This window comes from Sebastes umbrosus, chromosome 2 (assembly GCF_015220745.1).
Source record: "Sebastes umbrosus isolate fSebUmb1 chromosome 2, fSebUmb1.pri, whole genome shotgun sequence".
NCBI classification, from domain to species: Eukaryota; Metazoa; Chordata; class Actinopteri; order Perciformes; family Sebastidae; genus Sebastes; species Sebastes umbrosus.
Genome location: NC_051270.1, coordinates 57,092 through 80,087, shown reverse-complemented (window position 1 = coordinate 80,087; position 22,996 = coordinate 57,092). Strand labels below are relative to the sequence as shown.

Below are 22,996 nucleotides of genomic sequence, written 5' to 3'. Positions count from 1 at the left end.
ATTTAAAACGTTTTTTCTGATATTTTTCCAACTTTTTCCCCGACATTTTTCCGACTTAATTTCTGACATTTTTCATACTTTTTTTCGAACATTTTTCCGACTTCTTTTTCAGCTTTTTTCCCGCCATTTTTGGGACTTTTTCGGATATTTTTCAGACTTTTTGACATTTTTTCGGACATTTACCAGCTTTATATTAACAGTTGATCTCTGCTTCATTTCAAATTAAATTATCATCCAGTACATTAAATATTTACCAATCCTCACACTGTAGCAGGTACAAACTGCACGTCCACAGCCTCCGTCTTTCCACGCATCCCGCTCCTCATTTACATAAGGTCGAGGTCTTGGCTACTTTATTTAAATCAGGGGCGTCCGGCGCGACTCGCCGCCTCTGGAAACTCTCTAGAAACTGTTAAACTAACCGTTGTTAACATAAAATAAAGACAGATTCATCCACATGGATTATTTCTCTCATTAAATCATCTCAGTGAATTATTTTCATGATATAAGAGAAGAAAGTTTCCCAACGAGCCGCCATGTTGGTTCACGGTTTCAAAGCTGGTAGCAGCAGTCCACGAGGGAAAGAGTTCGTCCAATCAGGTGTCTAGTAGCAGCTCATCAAGCGTCCAACACTGGGAAGAGAGACGATCCCTCGCCATAAAAAACACCCCTGTGGACACAAACCACAAGTACTTACTTATTGTAAGTATTATAATGATTAATCGCAAACTAATCCCACATGTTTTATCAGTTCTAAATGAACCTTAGAGATTAGTCCAGTATTTAATCCTCTTATCAACATGGGAGTGGACTGATATGCTGCTTTATGTAAATGTATGTATATATTTATTATTGTAAATCAATGAACAACACAGATCAATGACAGATATTGATCCAGAAACCCTCACAGGTACTGCATTTAGCATAAAACAATATGCTCAGATCATAACATGTCAAACTGCAGCCCAACAGGCAACAACAGCTGTCAGTGTGTCAGTGTGCTGACTTGACTATGACTTGCCCCAAACTGCATGTGATTATCATAAAGTGGGCATGTCTGTAAAGGGGAGACTCATGGGTACCCATAGAACCCATTTACATTCACACATCTGGAGGTCAGAGGTCAAGGGGCCCCTTTGAACATGGACATGACTGTTTTTCCTCTCCAACATTTAGAATGTAACTACTTAACTAGCTGGGGTCTATTTTGACCTCACTAGTTAACTAGTGATGTGATAACTAGTTAACCAGTGAGGTGATAACTAGTTAACTAGTGATGTGATAACTAGTTAACCAGTGAGGTGATAACTGTTAACTAGTGATGTGATAACTAGTTAACTAGTGATGTGATCATTGTTAACTAGTGATGTGATAATTGTTAACTAGTGATGTGATCATTATTAACTAGTGATGTGATAATTGTTAACTAGTGATGTGATCATTGTTAACTAGTGATGTGATAATTGTTAACTAGTGATGTGATAACTAGTTTACTAGTGATGTGATAATTGTTAACTAGTGATGTGATAACCAGTTAACTAGTGATGTGATAACCAGTTAACTAGTGATGTGATAATTGTTAACTAGTGATGTGATAATTGTTAACTAGTGATGTGCAAACTAGTTAACTAGTGATGTAATAATTGTTAACTAGTGATGTGATAACTAGTTAACTAGTGATGTGATAATTGTTAACTAGTGATGTGATAACCAGTTAACTAGTGATGTGATAACCAGTTAACTAGTGACGTGATAACCAGTTAACTAGTGATGTGATAACTAGTGATGTGATAACTAGTTTACTAGTGATGTGATAACCAGTTAACTAGTGATGTGATAACTAGTTAACTAGTGACGTGATAACCAGTTAACTAGTGATGTGATAACTAGTGATGTGATAACTAGTGATGTGATAACTAGTTTACTAGTGATGTGATAACTAGTTTACTAGTGATGTGATAACTAGTGATGTGATAACTAGTTTACTAGTGACGTGATAACCAGTTAACTAGTGATGTGATAACTAGTGATGTGATAACTAGTTTACTAGTGATGTGATAACTAGTGATGTGATAACTAGTTTACTAGTGATGTGATAACTAGTGATGTGATAACTAGTTAACTAGTGACGTGATAACTAGTGATGTGATAACTAGTTTACTAGTGATGTGATAACTAGTGATGTGATAACTAGTGATGTGATAACTAGTTTACTAGTGATGTAATAACTAGTGATGTGATAACTAGTTTACTAATGATGTGATAACTAGTGATGTGATAACTAGTTTACAAGTGATGTGATAACTAGTGATGTGATAACTAGTTTACTAGTGATGTGATAACTAGTGATGTGATAACTAGTTAACTAGTGACGTGATAACTAGTGATGTGATAACTAGTGATGTGATAACTAGTTTACTAGTGATGTGATAACTAGTGATGTGATAACTAGTTTACTAGTGATGTGATAACTAGTGATGTGATAACTAGTTTACTAGTGATGTGATAACTAGTTTACTAGTGATGTGATAACTAGTGATGTGATAACTAGTTTACTAGTGATGTGATAACTAGTGATGTGATAACTAGTTTACTAGTGACGTGATAACTAGTGACGTGATAACTAGTGATGTGATAACTAGTTTACTAGTGATGTGATAACTAGATAACTAGTGACGTGATAACTAGTGACGTGATAACTAGTGATGTGATAACTACTTAACTAGTGATGTGAAAAGACACTTTAGTGAGCATTTAGTCTTCCACGGGTTCAGCTGGAGGAGGAAACTGGTGTCTGATTTGGACTAAATGTTTCCCAGTTTGACAGAATGAAGTGACTCTCAGACAGGAAGTGAGGATTTTCACAGTAAGGGTCACATGACTGTGTTGTTTGTGATGAAGTGATAGTGTGACAGTGACACTGTATATCTGCTGTCTGAACAACAACAGGTGTCTGGTCCTGGTAATCCTCCCCTCGGCGCTCTGCAGCGGGACAAAGCCTGGATGTGTTCGGGCCGGCGCTCCGCCCACACAGCGAGGGGGGGGGCACTCTTCCACCAGAACAACATGTTCTGCAAATCTGTGTCACATTCTCTGCTGCCGGCCGCGTAAATAATGGAGTGCTGCCAGCGGAGAGGACACCTCGGAGCAGAGCGAGCACAGAAAACACTCAGTAAACACAGAGACGCTTTAAAGGCCTCATTCTATCACTGTCGTCATTCATCAGGGGATATCTGATGCTCCTGTAAAGATTTACAGCTTATTATTAATGTCTTACTGACAGCAGCACAAAGATGGTAGTTCATTATATTATATAGATTATTTACCTCCATTCATAACTCTTATGGGCTTCTGCAGAAACACACATTAAAGGTATACTGTGTAACAAACTATATATAAACTCTGAACCACTAGCAGTAAAGCAAAGACTGGAGGCTAACGCTAGCAGTGGGCTAACATTAGCTGGAGGCTAACCAAAGGAAAGACTGGAGGCTAACGCTAGCAGTGGGCTAACATTAGCTGGAGGCTAACCAAAGGAAAGACTGGAGGCTAACGCTAGCAGTGGGCTAACATTAGCTGGAGGCTAACCAAAGGAAAGACTGGAGGCTAACGCTAGCAGTGGGCTAACATTAGCTGGAGGCTAACGCTAGCAGAGGGCTACCATTAGCTGGAGGCTAACGCTAGCAGTGGGCTAACATTAGCTGGAGGCTAACGCTAGCAGTGGGCTAACATTAGCTGGAGGCTAACGCTAGCAGTGGGCTAACATTAGCTGGAGGCTAACCAAAGGAAAGACTGGAGGCTAACGCTAGCAGTGGGCTAACATTAGCTGGAGGCTAACCAAAGGAAAGACTGGAGGCTAACGCTAGCAGTGGGCTAACATTAGCTGGAGGCTAACCAAAGGAAAGACTGGAGGCTAACGCTAGCAGTGGGCTAACATTAGCTGGAGGCTAACGCTAGCAGAGGGCTACCATTAGCTGGAGGCTAACGCTAGCAGTGGGCTAACATTAGCTGGAGGCTAACGCTAGCAGTGGGCTAACATTAGCTGGAGGCTAACCAAAGGAAAGACTGGAGGCTAACGCTAGCAGTGGGCTAACATTAGCTGGAGGCTAACCAAAGGAAAGACTGGAGGCTAACGCTAGCAGTGGGCTAACATATTGTCCGACTCTCTTTGTGACTGACGTTACTGAAGGATAGTTAACTATAGACATCCAGAGATTTATACGCCCTCAGTTTATCTTTACAGCGCTGCCGTTGGCCTCCAGCCCGCTGGTCACCGGCCCGTTGGCCACCAGCCCGTTGGTCACCGGCCCGCTGGTCGGACGCAAGGCTACTTAGCTAGCTTAGCTCTCTAATTCCACCATGCTACAGGAAATGAGTCCAACAGAGGACAGCACCGGGTCGCGGTCCCTCTGCCTCACTCCTCGCCGCCAGGAGACGACTTCCCCTGCAGTCGTCTCCAGCGACGTAGGGGTCTAATCTGGTCCCGCTGGTTAACGTTAACTTTCTCAACATATTGAGAGAAATTAGTGCGCTATCTTTTATGTCTTCATTTTTGCATGTGTGATTTTCTTTTTATTGTAGCAGCATTGTCGGAGGAAGAATGTCATCGCCAACCTGTAATCTTTGTGCATGTGACGAATAAAGAAATAAAGCCACATGATGAACTGTAAAACTATTAAAAGGACCTGTCAGCAGCTCTGTGATTCGTGTTCAGTGGATTCAACAAAGGTTCAGAGATGCATTTTGTCCTCACAGCGGCTAACATGCTGTCCTGATGTACACTGCAGGTTTATTGTGTTTGTTTCTGGGACAAAGTTCTGCTCCATAAACTGACTTTATGACCCACAGAGCCCACACAGTCATAAAAGAGAGGGTTTATTAAAAAGATGCATCATTTCAACAGACTGAACTCTGCTGCTTTTCATTTTCTGGCCCATTAAAAAACGTCTTTTATGACTCAGTTAAATGTCAGTGAGTCACACTGTAAATGTGCCAGTCCAGAACAAAAGACTTAAGGATTTATTAAAAAAGTTGATGAAGTCTTTAGAGCTGCAACGATTCATCGATCTGTTGTCAACTATTAAATTAATCACCAACTATTGTGATAACCAATTAAAAAAAAAGTCTAAATTCTCTGATTGCAGCTTTTTAAACAAGATTATTTCTGTTTTCTTTCCTCCTCTATGACAGAGGATGATGTTATGTGACCGACGTAATCATGAACCAGGTAGTATAAAGAGCGGCAAACGGCGTGTAGGATGGGATGGGGGTGGATGGCTGGGTCTAAAATCACCAGACTGTCACCAGGAGACCGATATTGGTGCCCCGTGTGAAGCCAGAAATCAACGTTGATTTATTACCAAACCTCTGAAAGATCGATTGCGTTAAAGAGATTAGTGGCGGTAAAACAAATTTGCGTTAACGCGTTATTATCGCGTTAATTTTGACAGCCTTAGTATATATTAATATGTAATTTTCCATTTAGGTTGAGAGCTCAAAGTTCTTTAAATGTGAATTCATGAGTTGTTTATCGTTATTTAATGTATTTCAGCCAAGTCTCACAGCAGTTCGTGAGATAGTCAAGAAATTGAATGTATTGATTCGTGTACAAATACACAAATGTAAAAATTTTTTCATGATTGTCAGTAGGAAAATAAATTTGTATATAATCCACGTAATCATGAACCCGGAAGTATAGAAATCGGCGAACGGCGTGTAGGGAGGAGGTCGGGGTGGATGGGTGGTCCTGAAGATACCACTTTCACCAGGAGACCACGTTGGTGCCCCGTGTGAGGCCAGAAGTCTACGTTGATTTATTTGTAACTTCTATACTTCAGTTACTTCTGGAGTTATTTTAACCCAAACCAACATCTTTAACTAAACCTAACTAAGGAGTTTTATTTTTTAAAAGACTGGTGATGAAAATTGACACATGCGTCACGTCATGCTGGACATTCGTAGGCAAACGCATAAAAAATACGTTGTTGAAAGTCGTGCTGAGCGTCACGAGAAAAAGTGAAATTTGTGTCTATAAACACGAATCAGATAAATTAAAGTTTGTGACTACTTCACAAACTGCCGTGAGGCTATGTTGAAAGTAGGAGTGTAGGAAAATATTGAGTATCGCTGTATCATGTTTCGTGATACTGTATCGATTATCAAAAACACTATATTTTATATAATGTTTAATAGTTTGTATGCAAAGATGAACTCAGTCTATATTTTATATAATTTGCACAGATATGAGTCCTCTCAAAGTGTTGTGATGTTGGATGTTACATTGATAAATGCAAAAGCAGATCCACTGTTGTGATTGCATAAAAAAGTCAACTTTTCTACTCAGATTCATTCAGATGCCGGTGTGTTCTTTATACTATGATAGTTTTCCTGAAATTAGATTAAAAAGAATATTATCTCCTTGCTTACAGTATCCCAGTATATTGAAACGTAACCTCTGCATCATGATACGCATCGTATCACCAGATTGTTGCCAGCACACAGTCCTAGTTGTAAAATCTGAGAACTGGACTGACGCGGTCTCTCCTGGTCTCAGTGAGGACCAGGACCTCCCATTCAGTTAAATGTGATCCGTGCTGATTGGTCGGATCAGGAGGACACGGCGTCCCTGTTCCACTCACACACTAATCCAGTCCTTCCTGGCAGCTCAAACACTTTGGTCACGTTCACGCTGTTCTGAGTAATTGACGAGAGAAAAGCAGCGTGTTCCCGCTGATTTGATTATCAGTTTAGGACTCTGTGTGTGTGAGTGGTTATTACCGTAGTGGTTATAATACGACTCAAAGGGAAGTCCTCTCTCATATAAAGTGTTGGTCATTGTCAGGCTGTTCTTCTTTCACCTCCATGAGACACACATCTGGCCCACTGGGACAAATCCTGGTGGGCCGCCACATCGGAGGGCCGTCAAAACAACCATAAAGTTTTACCGGCAGTGTCTGACTCTTTATACCAGGGGTCAGAGGTCAGGGGTCAGCAACCTGCGTCTCTTCAGCTCCTCTCCAGGGCTCCCTGTGGAGGTTTAAAAATGGAAATGAATAACTGTTCTTTGTTTACATTTTCATTTTTATTGATCATTGTTGTAGGTCTATGGTACGACGGTACGACGGAGTATTAGGGCCACTTTGAGGAAAAAAAATACATCTGAGATTCAGAGAATGAAGTCATAATATTATAAAGTAGTAATTTTACGTGTTATTTCCTTTTTTTCTTGTAATATTACGACTTTTTTTCTTGTAAAGTTATTACATTTCGTAAAGCCAGTGTTGGTGACGTGGAACATAGCTGAGTTAGCTAGCGAGCTAGTGTTGGTGACGTACAGTAGATGTAGTTCACATTTGCTCTACTTTGTACTGAAAAAAAAGTGGCTCCTCCATCTCTGAGCTCCATCCTACCACTACTTTATGCTTCACGTTTACCATTAGCTCATGCGTTAGCCTCGGCCGCCATGACGGCGGTGGTCATCCTTCCTTCTTCAGTCAGTTGGTTCTCTATTGGCTGCAGTTCTTTCTCACGTGACTGCGTCATCGGCTGTCCTCTGGGTTCCCCACACACAACAAGATATCCCATCGTTAATATGGAACATGTTTAATATTTATCATTTGAGAGGCCGATCGGAGGATGTAAAAACCACTCTGAACATAGCTCACACCACAGGAACATCTGGAGAGATCATCTTTAGATCCATCAAACAATCAGAGCTCTGCTGATGATTATCTGGAGGGGCCCAGAATGGGCCAGATTCTGGCGTAGTGTGTGCCGGGTATTATCTCAGCATGATGTTGTGCTGATGTATACGAAGGATCCCGCTGCGAGCTCATTAACGGTATGAGACCGGCAGACGGAGGCCTGTTGTCTGGACAGAACATCCCGACCTGCAGCAGCGACAGCAGATGTTTGAGGAGCAGGTTTTTAAAGCTGCCGGCGGTGCAGACCATAATGAGCTGTACGGTGTGTTATTATTACCCAGAAGCACAGAGCTGTGATTGTCTCGTTTGATGAGAAACCTCAGCGTTGATGAGCTGCGGAGTAGCAGAGTAATAAAGTTATATCAGCTCTCAGCACCGACGTTTGGGTCAACCTGCTTTCTGGAAAGGTTCAGTTCAATCCTGCTAAAGCTGTCTACTATCTCGGTACGCTCCACCTAAGCTTGATGCAATGAGCTCTACTACTGCCAACCTGCTTATCGGCTCACCTACTACCCCGCCCCCATCAGGAACATGACGTTTGGAATAGTAACCATGAGAAGTAGTATTTACACCTCGTCCAAAACAACAACAACAACCCCCGCTCTTTATGTAACGGCCATGTTGTCCTTCCTCGGCCTTTAATCCAGCTCTCTCTCTGTTTGGGAACTCTTTTCACAGCAGATTATCCAAAACTGGTTCCTGAGAGGGAACACAAGGCTTCCTCTCAACGTCTGCCAGTCTGAAGTAAACACACAACATATTAAACAAGAAAAACTTGAACACGTTTAAACCAGAAGAAGTAACAGGTGAGATGCACAGTAGATCGGTTGTCATGTGACCTAAGTATGAAATCATCTCCATCTTTCTTTAAACTGATGCTGCAGATGAATCCAGGTTCCAGGTGGAGATAAATAATCATCCAACACTGTGGTGACACCTCACCTGTAAACCTGTAACACTATAATTTATGTTTAGAGGATTCCACTTAAACTAGGTTGAAAAACTCAACCTTTTCAAACAAAGTTAGTCCACTAAAAGACGTTAGATGTGTTTTCTGTTCTTCAGCTGCTCCAACAACAAAGGACCGACCGTGGGCCGTCAAAGGACCGACCGTGGGCCGCCAAGGGACCGACAGAGGGCCGCCAAGGGACTGACCGTTGGCCGCCAAAGGACCGACTGTGGGCCGACAAAGGGCCGAACGTGGGCCGACAAAGGGCCGAACGTGGGCCGCCAAAGGACCAACCCTAGGCCGCCAAAGGACCGACCATGTGCTGCGAAAGGACCGACCATGTGCTGCGAAAGGACTGACCCTGGGCCGCCAAAGGACCGACCCTGGGCCGCCAAAGGACCGACCCTGGGCCGCCAAAGGACCGACCCTGGGCCACCAAAGGACCGACCGTGGGCCGACAAAGGACCGACGGTGGGCCGCCAAAGGACCGACCCTGGGCATCAGGGGGTATCAGGTATAGTTTTAAGTTTACCTATCTGTCAATCTCATTCATTTTGTATTTTATTTCACTTTGTCTGAAGGTGAACAACAACAACAGGAAGTGTATCTTTAATAGTGTGCTCCTACGGGCCAACGCAATGAGATAATTAGTCTTTTATCCAAACGCATCACTGCTACTTACAGGTCCAGTAAGACCCAGAGTCCTGCTCAAGGTGAACGTCAGGTCACAGGAAACAGTTTCTAACTGAACGCCTGCGAGCAGATTAAATCCTCCGCTGGACTTCGACCTTTCAATCCACGACACACACAAACAGACGGAGGGAAACCTCGAGGTGTTTGAGCAGCAGAGTAAATAAGCGTTTCGCTCCAAGAACAGGATTTTGGTTTTGGGACAGGTATTAGTGTCTCAGTCATGGACACTAATGGCCTCGGGATCAGAGGCTTTGAGGCTCAGCCGGTGCCAGCCGGCCCATTGACAGATTAACCGTTAAATAATCTGACAGCGGATTCCTCCGTTTACTGAGCGATGTGACCCCTCGGCGCTGTCTGACAGGATGGTCCGTTATTGTTGATGATGTGTCCAGGTCTGATCCCCCAGAGGACACCACAACAGAGAGATCCTTTCACATGACGCCTAACGAGCGCTCACTTAACCCTCATTAACTCATTAACTGTTAACGAGATGATCCGGCAGCAACACCTCAGCGGGAGGGAAGTCTCCTCCTGAGGATTAATGGAGCACGTCAGGGTAGCCTCTTTTACCCGACGGGCCCGGTACCGAGTTTAAAAACTTCATTAAATGCTGTGATGGTGTTTATCTCTGAATACTGTCTAAAAGTCGAGGCCTTAACGCGACTAAAACACTCAGAGTGGATTCAGTCCAAACAATGTTTGTTCGGCAACAATTTCAATATTTTAGTTAGGAAATCAACGCACGATAAATTGTATTTTTACTTTATAATATTTTTATATTGAATGTAAATACTTCACTTAGGATTCTTATTATACTTTTATTATACCTTATTATACTTTGTTATCTTATTTACATTGTTATTGATCTTATTTGTTATTATATACTTGATCATATTTCATTATTCAAATAGAACTACTCCATTTGGAGTCTAAATTACACAATTTAGTTGTTTTTAATTGATGTAATACTGTGCACAATGGTAGAATGTGATGATGCACAATGGTAGAATGTGATGATGCACAATGGTAGAATGTGATGAGGCACAATGGTAGAATGTGATGATGCACAATGGTAGAATGTGATGATGCAAAATGGTAGAATGTGCTGATGCACATGGTAGAATGTGATGATGCACAATGGTAGAATGTGATGATGCACAATGGTAGAATGTGATGAGGCACAATGGTAGAATGTGATGATGCACAATGGTAGAATGTGATGATGCACATGGTAAAGGTCATGGCCAAAGGCTCCATAGTGGTCACGTAGCCTCCTGTAGTGGATATCAGGAGTATTTTAGAGCCAGATTCCTTTCAAGAGGTAGAAAACACATTTGGCACACTTTGGGTATCCAAGTGTCCAAATGGAGAGTCCTCCTGGTCCTATCCTGACTAAAACCTTTGTAGAATCTATGTGCTTTGTGTTATTTATATCTGCTTTGGCTCAGTTGTAGTCGAGGAGTTGCTGAATGAATTCAGTGGCGTCTCTGTGCGTGGCATCACTGCTATAATGGTGTTATCCACTGTCTCATCTATATACTTGTACTATGTGCAATGACAATAAAGTTGACTCTAATCTAATCTATATAAAAGTACGAAGTCTAACTCTGAGTATCATTTTGAACCTCCAGATCTGATCCAGAATCAGTTGAACGTAACGCTCACACAGACGATATGATGTTGTTTACTGCTGCAGCAGTTAATTGTTAAATGAGGCGGTGGCGGCGTGCTATTGTTCCTGTTCCTGTTTACATGCGGCGTTCTGACAGCTTCTGAATCGGGTTGGTGTCCACCACGCTGGAGGAGGTCCTCGTGTCACGCCATCCTTTAATGAGAGTCTATAAACACAGACTGATCCTAGACCAGCATCTCCACCACCTCCACAAAGAGAGCGTTCTTCATCCCGTCATGCTGACTGCTGTGACCCCCCCCCCTTCACATGTTCACCCGAATTATGTCTGAATCCTGAAAACAGCTGAAACCAGGTCAGAGTGTTCACATCCAGACCAGAGTCCAGCTGAGATCCACTGACCTCCATCTTCCTCTTCTTCATCTACAGAGCTCTTATTCAACGTCGCTATGGTTACGTAACAAAACCACTTAGTTATGTTTGGGAAGAACATGAAGGCTTAAAATAAGAACGTAAACCACCGTTTGCGTTGGTTCACTGAACCCTCTAGAAAGCATCTATGTTTTTTTTATAATAATAATGAATATTATTGACCTTGTTGTGTCTTCATATTGACAGAATAAGTCTATTTCATAAACTGATATTGAAACTGAGATTCTGAAGCCCACATTATAGCGTTTGTTTACGTAACCTGCCGGTAGCTTCTGCTAGTTAGCTAGCTAACGGCGCAACATTAGCACACCAAAACTCCCGTCACAAAGTAAAACCTATCACCAAATAAAACACACGACACACAAGACACATGAACGGCTGCTCGCGAATGGCTCAAAATGGCCACCACGCCACCGTCAGGTCATTAAGTGAAAACTCGCCATTTTGATAACTTTTCATCCTTAATGTCTTAAGATGGTCCTGACCAAATTTCAAGTCGATCTGATTAAATCTGTAGGAGGAGTTCGTTAAAGTACACGCCCTATAAATCGCAAAAAAATGGTCGAAATTCGAAAATGGCTGACTTCCTGTTGATTTTTGGGCATACCTCCAAGAGGCTTTGTTGTGCATCTCCACATGTTACATCAGTCTGCCAAATTTCATACATGTAGGTGAAACTGGAGTGCGGGGCTCAATTTTTCCAATTTTCTAGGGGGCGCTAGCGAGCCATTTAGCAACAACCAAGCCCGAGACCCTTAAAATATAAAATTTTTAACCGCGTCTGATAAGTGTGCCAAGTTTAACAACTTTTTGAGAATGTTAAGGTTGTCAAAAAGGCGATTCATTTGAGAGAAAAAGAATAATTCCTACAGTTTCAATAGTGCCTTCGCTGGCCCGACGTTGTCGGTGCTCGGGCCCCAATTATTGGCCTAATGTTACCCTTGTTCTCCTTCAGCTAGCTAACTAAATAACTATCTATACAGTAACTTGGTTATACTCCCAAGCCGACACACACACGGACCAACTTGGTGGGCCGCGGTCTGGACCGGGAGCCCCAGTCGACTCACCTTGGTGTCCGTCGAACAGCAACACAGCCCAGACTCGTCTTCTCTTCGGTTTGTGCATCAAGTTCAACAACAACTATCTAACATTTTGTAAAAGCTGAGCTGTCATTAGCCGACAGTGGAGGGTATTTTTGTTTTGCCCTCCAGGTGGGTGTGCCCATAGGGCCGCGACGTCACGTGAAAACTATGAATTAAAGGGGATGCATCAACAAGTCTTTAAGCAAATCACAGCCAAGTCTGCAGGGAATAATGAAAAGATGCGTTAAATTCTGCAGCTCCATCATGTATAAATCATTTTTATTTTCAAGATAAAGAGTAAAAACACATGACCAAGTCATGCCTGACAGTTATAACACAACCATGCCTTATTAATGTACTTAAATAAATGTAGACAGCTCTGGTAACAGAATAAAATATGTGTTTAAATGCAGGATCAGCTGTAATTAATCTGGAGAATGAAGCTACTAGAACGACGCCAGAGAAGATGTCGGGCTGTGATGGTGATAGAATGAGTACGGCTAAAACTAATGCAGTCAAACACGGCAGCCCAAACCTCAGTGATTAAAACAATTAGGTGTACAAAACATAAGAATGTGCACGGTGTTTAGCGTCCAATAAGAACGCCTTTCTTGATTTCCGTGTGTGATTTGTTCACCGTGTATCCTGTACTGACTGCGAGGTAAACACATTCGCGTATAAATGCTACGGTGAGAGTTAGTGACGTAGAATAAAAAGAGAGAAAGACCGCTGATGGTGGGCGGGTCCAACAAACACAGGACTTTTAACCAGGAGACACTCAAGAACGTTGTTGACCCGTGTTTGTCACATGTTTTTTATTGATGATTGGGATGTGTTTTCCGTAGTTGTTTCCGTACGTGTTTTACTTAATGTACAAATGACACGCAAAAACACTAAAATGTGTACTCATGACACGCGGAGTGTCCGTGTAATGTCGTGGTATTTATACGCCTTCCTGTGAGACCGGTTTGCAGTATTATAACAATTTATTGTCATGTTCTGGCTGTGCCAGTCTTTGTTATTAGTTATGTTTATGTGATTTTGGTTTGTGTTTTGGTTTCTTTTATATTCTCATTCCTGTTTCCTGTTTTATTTTGTAATTCACTCCTCCTGTGTCTTGTCTGGTTTTACTTCCCACCTTTGTTTGTTTTCCCGCCTTTTGTTGATTGTCTGCCCTGCCCTGATTTGTTTCACCTGTGTGTAATCATGTCTTGTATTTAAGCCTGTGTGTTCCCCTCTGTCCTTGTCGGTTCGTTTGTCTCTCCAGCCCCGTCTACCTTGTCCTCCGTGTTACTTGTTACCTCCTGCCCTGATCCTGGTGTTCCTCGTGTTTCCCTGGTTTGTGATTTTTGGTTTTGTCCTCTGTTTGGTTTTTGTTGTTTGTTTCTATTTGTTCTTTTGTACTTTGTTCCCCTCCCTGCATTTTTGTTTTTTCTTGATGCCTGGTGTTTTTTCTGTTGTTCGGATTATTTCAGCTTGATTTATTAAAGCTCGCTTTTATTTAAAAACTACCTGTTCTGTCTGTAACTCTGCGTTTGGGTTCAATGTTAAATGTAAACTCCCCACACGACATTTATGATGCACAATATTTTGGTCTTTACGAAAATTTGCTTCAACGACCGGCGCTCTTCCTGCGGGGGGGTTGATTGTGTCACATGTTTCCTCGCGTGGCACTAAAGACGCACAAACACCCTCAAAAACATGAACATTCAAACTCACTGTTGAGTCATCACTTTGACCTCCGACTCTCAGCTGAATCACATGTGATCATAAAGACTTTACCAGGTTCAGAAAGCTTCACCCAACAACACACCGTTTATTTAGTTTAGGTTATTATGAAATCTACAAACACTTGTTCATACAAGTGATCTGCTGTCATCTTATTTTAGAGATCCGGTCTAATTCGGAATTCTTTTAAATCGACAGGATGAGATCTGAGTGTTCAACTCTTTTTATCACCTAAAGTCATGAATAAATTCAAGACAAAACATTCTGTATAAAAATACAAAACACTATTTTCCACATACTGACAGTCAAACCCGTCTCCTGGAGGTTTTCATTTTTCAACAGTCTCAGTCTGTCTCTGTGCACGTCATGTGGTCGAAGCACGAGAGTATTTATATATAGTGTTTTTACCTCGGAGGGAAAATCACAAACACCGCATTCATCCTCCTGAAGCACACACACAACATGAAGGGGGTTCATAAAACCAGGACATATTTAACGTACTTGCTACTGGATATTCAGCCCGTTCTCATTCCCAGCAGGGCGCCAAAAACCGACGCTTTGTCAGCGTTCCGATACCGCCGCACACGGTACCCTTTAGCGCCGGTAAGAGACGCACCGGGCGTTACATTAACTATAATGTAAACACATCTACAGCGACAGTAAACTCACTCAGGGAAAGTGTTGTGGTGACGTAGTTTAAAGAGTGAAAGAGACACACCGGGTGGGTTGGAGGGAAGGTGGTTGGGTCCAACAAACACAAAGCTTTCACATCCAGGAGACCGCTGGTACTGTCCCCTGTGTTAAGTTTCACTTTCACTTTACAATCAGCTGTTCATTTTTTTCTGACATTTTTCTGCCTTTTTTAAAAAAAATTTCAGACATATTTCGGCTTTTTTCAACCTTTTTTCGGAAATATTTCAAACATTTTTCAGACTTTTATTCAGACATATATCGGCCTTTTTTCGGATATTTCAGACTTTTGTTTGAACATATTTCTTTTTTCCTTTTTGGCCTTTTTTCAGGGCATATTTCGGATATACTTTGGCATTTTTTCTGCCTTTTTTCTGACATATTTCAGCTTTTTTTTTTAAAGATTTTCAGACATTTTTCCGCCTTGGTTCTGACTTATTTTCGGAAACATTTCGGCTTTTTTTAGACGTTAGCATGCAGCTTTAGCTCTGCTCTGTCTAGCTCTGCTATCCTGTCAATGTGTGAAACCCAAAGCGTTTCCATCCTTTACTGGATGTGTAGTGTTTACCACGAGACACTCTGATAGGAATGAATGGGGGCCCGCCTCCAACGCTGGATCCAATTCTCTTTATACATCCATGCTGCCGAGTGATAAAGAACCCGGATCACCCGGCGATCTTCCTTATCCACTGGGTCCATAGATCAGGCGCAGTAGCGTTTCCTTTAACTCCGCCTCCCAGCCCGTGGTCCAGCCTCGGTCTGGGTCTCATTTACATGAACGGAGGAAGGAAAATAATAATATTCCCGATGGAAGTCAACAGGATAAAGTCTTTTTGGGCCCAATGGCATCACGTGACGGACACGGAAGTTGTAGTACGACTGACCGGCGCTCTTCCTGGAGGCTTGGTCCGAGGTTCCCCCCCATCAAACCCACTGGTTTCCATGGTGAGCAGCTGGTGTGGACCGGCCTGGCAGAGACCTGATGAAATCTGTGACACACTGACCTCAATCTGCTGCTCAATTGTTCCCTGAGTCCGGCTAAGTAGATCCACCGGAGAGGCCCAGCTCTCACCGCTTTGTCTCCACGCTCTATAGGTGGTCACATGATCACCCCCAACACCCAATAGGTAGTTTCCTGTCTGTCCATGTCCATGTTTATGTCCATGTCCTCACTGTGGAGTCTTTAATAAAGACACAAAGAGGCAAACATCTATTTATATACGACCACTTCCTTAGGTCTGACGGAGACTACATCATCTCCTCTCACATAGTGTCTCAGCTCGTTAAACCTCAACTAATCTTACAGCGTGGACACACATCCAACGTCAGCAGCGCGTGGCGGCTGCGTTACCTGTTGTGTTTTATTTCGCCGTCCGTGTTAACAGGTTAGAGCAGCGACACTGCCCGCATGAGACGCGCGCCTCACGCCGGTCTCAGCTGCGTCTCTTTTATAGAATATAGGTCTCGCCTATTTTTGACGTGAGCCGCTCGTGTCTCAGCTGCGTCTCACATCAGCAACAGACAGGGAAGGTGATCTATTGACTGTATATTGACATCATATCAGCAAGACTTTAATACAGTTTTGAGGTCTATCTGTAGAATATGTTACGGAGATGAAAAAAAGTTAAGACTTATTTTTAAATCAACACATCCTGCTTTCATTTAAAAATAAAAGCCCTCAAGCGTTTTTTTCTATGAACAGAATCCCTTCATTTGTTAACATGAGGCTTTTATTCTGAAATATGTGCCGGACAGTGTTGTAGAACATGCAGTGACTTGGAGAGCTCCATGAATGAATATAGTACGGAGCTTTAATTGGGGATTATTTCTATTATTTACAAATTGGCACACGTTTCTTAACCTTTCTCTGTCTAAAATAAATATAAATCACATTTATCATGAAGTTAAATGGCCATTAAAAGGCAAACTCTCGGACTGAGACAAGGCGAGGAGCGCCGCCGCGCTCGCTGTGAGTGTGTTTGAGACGGAGAGAGGAAGAGGAGGTGGACTATTGCATGCAGTGTTTCAGTAAGATATCAATAATAATAATTTACATTAACGTTATGAATGAAGCTTCAAACTGTTCGGTAGGCTACGAGCCACACAACAGTATTTTCAATTTGACAAACGTGGAATTTGGACCTACCAGCCTGTTATTTAATTTTTTAGATTGCTTCTTCGTCACATGTATTTTCAAGTTATGTCAAATGGAGGCTATTATATGGCTATTAAAAACATACGTCTGGTAGTTGTTCTATATGGCCAGATTTCTGGAATATCAACGGCCATATTGGCAGTCAAAAAAAAGTCTAGCATAAACCCTGAACATTGACTCCCGTTTGCACTTCGTTCTGGTTTTAGAGTGAATGATTGAACTTTATTAAATGCATCATCAGCGGCAGGATGCTGTTAAACTCTTTCATCAGAAGAAAACAGATGAAACTATCCGAGGAGACTCGAGGAGATCAGATGAAGGTTTTTTATAACTCGAGGCGCCAGTTTAAGTGTGTCTCCGGTGTTTCCGGCGGGAAACAGAAACTGAGTGTTCGTCTCTGTGATGAACAAAATCCACGAAGTCAACAGATCCAGAAACATTTTATTCTGAAGGACACTGGGTGCTCTGTGGTAGCTTATTGATAAATCAGATTTATGCTCAGCAAGAGTAGTAAAGTAAATGTATACAGAGTGTGAATGTAAACATTAGATACAACTTTATTGACTATTCTGATTGGCTGCAGGGTGTCTATTAATCCTGATAATGTAAACTACTCTGTGTTATTTATTAGTATGATTTTGTGTGCCCCCTTTGTAAAACGTCCTTGGGTTTCTGAAAGGCAATTTATTATTATTATTATTATTACTAAGTAGTCCCAATGAAACTGTCACAGCACTACTAGCTACTGGCACTACTGGCTACTGGCACTACTGGCACTACTAGCTACTGGCACTACTAGCTACTGGCACTACTGGCACTACTGGCACTACTAGCTACTGGCGCTACTGGCACTACTGGCTACTGGCACTACTGGCACTACTAGCTACTGGCACTACTAGCTACTGGCACTACTGGCACTACTAGCTACTAGCACTACTGGCACTACTAGCTACTGGCACTACTAGCTACTGGCACTACTGGCTACTGGCACTACTGGCACTACTAGCTACTAGCACTACTGGCACTACTAGCTACTGGCACTACTAGCTACTGGCACTACTGGCACTACTAGCTACTGGCACTACTAGCTACTAGCACTACTAGCTACTAGCACTACTGGCACTACTGGCACTACTAGCTACTAGCACTACTGGCACTACTAGCTACTGGCACTACTGGCTACTGGCACTACTGGCTACTGGCACTGCTGGCACTACTAGCTACTAGCACTACTGGCACTACTAGCTACTGGCACTACTGGCACTACTAGCTACTAGCACTACTGGCACTACTGGCACTACTGGCACTACTAGCTACTAGCACTACTGGCACTACTAGCTACTAGCACTACTGGCACTACTAGCTACTGGCACTACTAGCTACTGGCACTACTGGCTACTGGCACTACTGGCTACTGGCACTACTGGCACTACTAGCTACTGGCACTACTAGCTACTAGCACTACTGGCACTACTAGCTACTAGCACTACTGGCACTACTGGCTACTAGCACTACTAGCTACTGGCACTACTGGCACTACTAGCTACTAGCACTACTGGCACTACTGGCTACTTGCACTACTAGCTACTGGCACTACTGGCACTACTAGCTACTAGCACTACTGGCACTACTGGCTACTTGCACTACTAGCTACTGGCTACTTGCACTACTAGCTACTTGCACTACTAGCTACTAGCACTACCAGCTACTGACCGATAGCCGGTTGTTTATGAACAGAGAGGTTAATCCATCCACCACGGTAACGGCTGACAGCATACAGCCCCCGGTGGCCAAGAAGGGACACCCCAGTACCCCCAGTGACTACAGGCCAGCTGCTCTGACGTCACACATCATGAAGCTCTTTGAGAGACTGGTTCTGCAGCACCTCAAGCCCCTTGTGAGCGACTCCCTGGACCCCCCAAATATCGGTGTGGATGATGCCATCATCTACCTTCTCCACAGAGCCTACACTCACCTGGAGAGGCCGCACAGCACCGTCAGAATCATGTTCTTCGACTTCTCCAGCGCCTTCAACACCATCCAGCCACTCCGGCTAGCTGAGGAGCTCTCAGCGATGCAGGTAGATCGATGCTTTGGTGGCCTGGATTACGGACTACCTCACCAGCAGACCACAGTATGTCAGACTGCAGGGCAGCCTGTCAGATGTGCTGGTGAGCAACACCGGCGCCCCCCAAGGAACCGTGCTATCACCCTTCCTGTTCACCACCTACACCTCCGACTTCCGCTTCAACTCGGGTACATGCCACCTACAGAAGTTCTCCGATGACTCCTCCATCGTCAGCTGCATCACAGATGACAACGAGGAGGAGTACAGTGCCCTGGTGGAGAACTTCATAGGGTGGTGTGATAACAATCACCTCCAGCTCAACATTGGAAAGACCAAGGAGCTGGTGGTGGACTTCCGGCGGAGCAAGAGGCCTCCAACTCCCATCACCATCCGAGGGGAGGAGGTGGAGGTGGTGGACACCTACAAGTTCCTGGGAGTACACATGAACAGTAGACTGGACTGGACTGACCACACCGAGGCCCTCTACAGGAAGGGACAGAGCAAACTGTTCTTCCTGAGGAGGCTCAGGTCTTTTAATGTGTGTAATAGGCTGCTGCAGATGTTTTACCAGTCTGTAGTAGCCAGTGTCCTCTTCTTTCTGTGGCATGTTGGGGGGGTAACATGAACACAAGGACTGAACAAACAGACTGAACAGGCTGGTGAGGAAGGCCGGCTCTGTGGTTGGATCTGAGCTGGACGATCTGGAGGTGGTGGCAGAGGGGAGGATGAGGAGGAAGCTGGACGCTATCCTGGAGAAACTCTGGATTCCTCCCACCCCCTCCATGATGAGCTAGTCATGATGAGGAGCACCTTCAGCCACAGACTCATCCCCCCTCGGCACAAGGCGCCTGGGTCAGTTCTTCATGCTGGTAGCCATCAGACTCCACAACCAAGGCTGACCCCCATATGACAACTATTAGGACTTTAAGAACTTTAAACATGCACTATCTACCTTTTAACATGCACTATCTGCAACCATCCTGGACTCTAACCACTGGCGCACTTTACACTCACTTTACATTATACATCCTATTTACCACTTTACTGCTGACTGCACATATGTACATATTACATTTATTTATTGCCCATTCTACATTTATTTATTGACTGTACACACTATGTTCACCCATTCACTCTATGTTTTATATCTCTATTATTGTTTTTTTGTTTTTTTTTAAAGTTATTTTTTTGGGGGCATTTTCCATTTTTATTGACAGGACAGTGGATAGAGTCTTGAAAGGGGGGAGAGAGAGAGTGGATGCGGAAAGGGCCACAGGCCGGATTCGAACCCGGGCCGCCGTGGTCAGGACCAAGCCTTAATACATGGACGCCCGCTCTACCAACTGAGCTAACCCAGGCGCCTCTATTATTGTTTTTATAATTGTTTTGTATACCTTTACCTCTCCCGTGTTTCACTCTGTTTGCTGATGTTGCTGCTTTGACACCTGAATTTCCCTCCAGGGATTAATAAAGGTTCATCTTATCTGATCTTATCATTGGTGTATTAGAAGATAAAGTGATGAATTACAGCGTGCAGGAAGCTGTCATATGAGCGTGCAGGAAGCTGTCATATGAGTGTGGACAGCGGTGCGGTCCAGTGGGTCTGATGAGCGTTCATTATGGCGAGGAGAATAACTCTGGATTCAGCTGTTAGTTCATTTTACTACTTTAAGGACATCATGATTTAAATGAGGATATTTAAGTGTTCCTACTGGGAAGTTCATTCATTCATTTTAAAAACAAGTCAGAAAAATAGTTTTAAAAAGGCGTCAGAAAAAGTCGAAATATGTAAAAAAAAAAAAAAAAATGTAGAAAAATGTCCGGAAAATAGTCAAAGAAAATATGTTTTTAAAAAATGTCCGAAAAAGTAAAAAAACAATCAAAACAAAGAACATAGTGATTTAATTGAGGGCTATTTAAGTGTTCCTACTGGAAGTTGATTTCTATCCTCTGATTTACAGACGTCTCTTTATACATCCACGGACACAAACTCAGTGGTGGTTTACAGTCCAAAATGGCACCAAAAAAGCACCAGTTTCGCCTCTTTGGTGGGACGGACACCTTGTCTGGCATTTCTCTTATTTAAACAACATAACATACATTACAATACATTAGTATACAAGTATATCGGTATTACTAAGTACAACATACACATTATATTCAAACACATTATATTCAAGCATATATATACATACAGTATATATATATATACTGTATGTATATATAAGAGAGTGTTGGTGATGGTGGTAGATCCTCGTCTCCACCTGCAGCAGCAGCAGCAGACCGGTCGCCCTCTACAGTCGGGATCAGGCGGTGTTCCTCTGTGATTCCTCTGTGAGGTCTGAAGCTCTGCAGCAGCCAACATGTGCACCAAAAACAAACAGCCAATCGTATCACAGTCTGTATTTAGGCAGTTCTGTGAAACGCGGCCCACCGGATTCTCGGAGCGGCCCGGCCCGGCCGACTGAAGAAGACGGGGGATGCTTTCTGTCGCTGCCAGCCTGCTCTTGGCTCGGAGACGCCGTGCTGTAATAGGCTGCTTTTATTCACAGCGAGGCCGGAGGCATGTTTGGCACGACGAGCTGCAATCAGACCCAGCTCGACCGAGGCCGCGGCGAGCGGGGACGTGAGAGGTCCGCTGTGGGACGAGTCGGTCCTGGGAGGACGGAGACACTCTGGCACTGGGACGCCTCATTACGTAACATCAGATTCTTATCTAATTACCCTCTGAGAAGTATTTGTACAGTCTCATGTTGTGCAAACATTGTTCAAACCCACACAACTTATTCAAACTCCAGTGGAGATCCCAAAAACCTGTTGAATGCATCTGATGGAGCCGTCAGCCATAAAAGAACAGAGTAGAGAAACATTATTTATAATCAGTTTAAAGGAACTTGTCAGGAAACTTTGCCTGATATCAGATAGAACCGGTTACACTCCGTGTCCATCTTCAGTCTGTTTCATTTCCCCTCACTACGGATGCACTGATACCACTTTATATCAGACCGAGTACGAGTACTTACATCTGGGTACTCTCCGATACCGAGCACCGGTATCGTTAACAGCCAGCTGGAGGGTGTGAGCGACACACGGCAGGCTGGGGAGTCCCCCATACGAGGCACCGCCTCGTATGGGGGACGGAGCCGTTTTGCGATTACAAGTACATGAGCACAGTATCGGACCCGATACCTGATACTGGTATCCCTAACCCTAACTCATCACTAGAGACCGAACTATCTGCTGGATCTAACAGCATTTTACATCGACACTGATGCGTAACCATGCCAACATCCTGTTTTTATCCGGGGTTTTAAGAGCAAAGTAAAAATAAACTACGATGTCAGGAAGACGTGCCGGCAAAGTGCGTCAGGTTTTTTATTTCCCTGTTGACAGTTGGCTATATTTTAGACATTTAGTTATTATCACAGACCAAATGTCCATTATAGAACGAACAGGAACCTCTGGTTATCTGCCTCGTTCTGGCGTAACGTTATTATAATAAAAAACTGAAAATTCTCTTGTCAAGACAATTTGGTAGCTTCTAATAATAACGACAATATGGGACTGTAATAATGTGTAAAAGTGGTCCGTCAACAGGGAAATAAAAGACGTCTAGAGAGAACGGGTTCTGTCAGCGTGCCCCGCTCGCTCGCTGTCGCGCCAGTTTGTAGAGCTTCTCAACTCGAAAATTGAAAACATAAATCAATTTTCATAAAACATAACACAACACAATATTCGAAATCTACACAAGTTGATTTCCTGACTCAAAAATGAATTCATACATACCGGTGTTCGGACCGGGTTGCCTGTTCGTAGCTCCGGTTAGCATCATAGCTAGGCTACCTACCGTTAGCGTTTAGCTTCAG

At 43.3% G+C, this 22,996-nt stretch overlaps 2 long non-coding RNA genes across 2 annotated transcripts; both read left to right on the top strand.

Moving 5' to 3' along the window:
* Positions 1 to 308: 308 nt before the first annotated feature.
* Positions 309 to 17,227, top strand: LOC119500656. The gene is made up of 3 exons (XR_005209652.1): positions 309 to 426; positions 5,893 to 5,894; positions 17,216 to 17,227. It is a non-coding gene; the product is annotated as an uncharacterized LOC119500656 (long non-coding RNA).
* On the top strand, positions 10,609 to 13,121 carry LOC119500650. Its single transcript, XR_005209651.1, has 3 exons — positions 10,609 to 10,666; positions 10,977 to 11,418; positions 12,903 to 13,121. It is a non-coding gene; the product is annotated as an uncharacterized LOC119500650 (long non-coding RNA).
* Positions 17,228 to 22,996: the final 5,769 nt, after the last annotated feature.